The sequence below is a fragment of the Nicotiana attenuata genome, unplaced genomic scaffold, assembly GCF_001879085.1.
Source record: "Nicotiana attenuata strain UT unplaced genomic scaffold, NIATTr2, whole genome shotgun sequence".
NCBI classification, from domain to species: Eukaryota; Viridiplantae; Streptophyta; class Magnoliopsida; order Solanales; family Solanaceae; genus Nicotiana; species Nicotiana attenuata.
In genome coordinates this window covers 4,294-5,754 of record NW_017690161.1, presented here as the reverse complement: position 1 = coordinate 5,754, position 1,461 = coordinate 4,294, and positions in this window count along the sequence as shown.

The following is a 1,461-nucleotide window of genomic DNA, read 5'->3' as shown; positions in this document are numbered from 1 at the left end:
ATGTATACTGGGTTTCTATACGATTTGCTTTAAGATTGTTGAGTGGGTTACTGTATGTAATAGTGTCTCAAAATGAGAACTAATGTAATTCCTCATTGAATGCACCATTTCCAGATCATTGGATGGTTTACTAGCTTAAAAAGGTCAGTTTCAACATTTGCTATGTTGTTCCTAATGTTCTTTGATGAGGTAATATAAATGCAGCATTTAATCAAAAATTTTACGGTACAGACTGTGGTAATCCAAGCTTTTTATACCTTAGGATTTTCTGTAGACTTAAATTGATATTATATGTTGATAAAAAATTGATACTCCTATTATATAGCTCTTTTTTTTTAATGACAATGGATGTCACTAGCCAATTTATCAGGTGATGATCTCCATCTCTTCATAATTAGCTCGATGTCTAGCATATTTGGTATGATAGCAATAATTTTTTATTGGAAAATTTTTTAATTTTTAGTCGGTAAGTAAATATTCTAAAAAATATTAAACAATAAAAATATCTAATGATGTCCAATTTCTTAAATATCTGAAGTTGTTCGCTAATCATATGTTTTAACATCCGCAGATCAGTTTTTTATTCATGGCACTCTTCATCTCTATTGCCGCCAATGATTGATGAAGAAATAAGCAGTTTTGGATTATTGGAGACGCATCCTCGCATTTTTTTGCGCTCTTTCAAAGATTGCTTAAGGTTTTGGCTGCTGTGGAAACAAGTTTCACTGTCACATCCAAAGCAGGAAACGATGGGGCATTTTTCGATCTCTATATCCTCAAGTGGACATCATTTTGTCAGCTATTTTAGCCTTAACTTATATAGTTTTATGCATTTGGCCAGCAGTTAACGTAACTAATCGTATTGATGAAAGGTAGAATTTTCCATACAGGCATAACATGGAAGTCTTCCATACAATGTCACAGACGAGATATAGAATCCTAATAATAGATTCTTATAGAGTAAAAGCTGAAGCTTAACAATTCGAAATATGTCAAATTTACTTATTGTGGAATGTTATTGCTTCTTTGATTTTGCTTATTGTTGCTTCTTGCAACAACTTTTTTAAAGATCTATTGGGCCCGGGCTTAGCCCGGGCAACACCCCACTAGTAACAAATAAGAAGCCATCAAACATGATATGAAATCATTCTTTTAGCAAAGCACATGTCAATATAAACAGATTCCATTTCACATGTTGACATTGTGAAAAATATAGAACTTTTATCTTACGTTCTAATAATAAATTAAATATTTATCTAAAAAGAACTAAATATAATATGTGACTAAACAAATAAACTTGCACTAAAGAACACAATCTATTTGTCAAAATCACATATAAAATTCTTTGACTCAATAATTTAATTCAACAACAAACAAACCATGACTTGAATTTATATCCAGAAGAGTAAAATAAATGCATCGAATACCATGACCAAACATGTTAGATTTACCCAACGGATT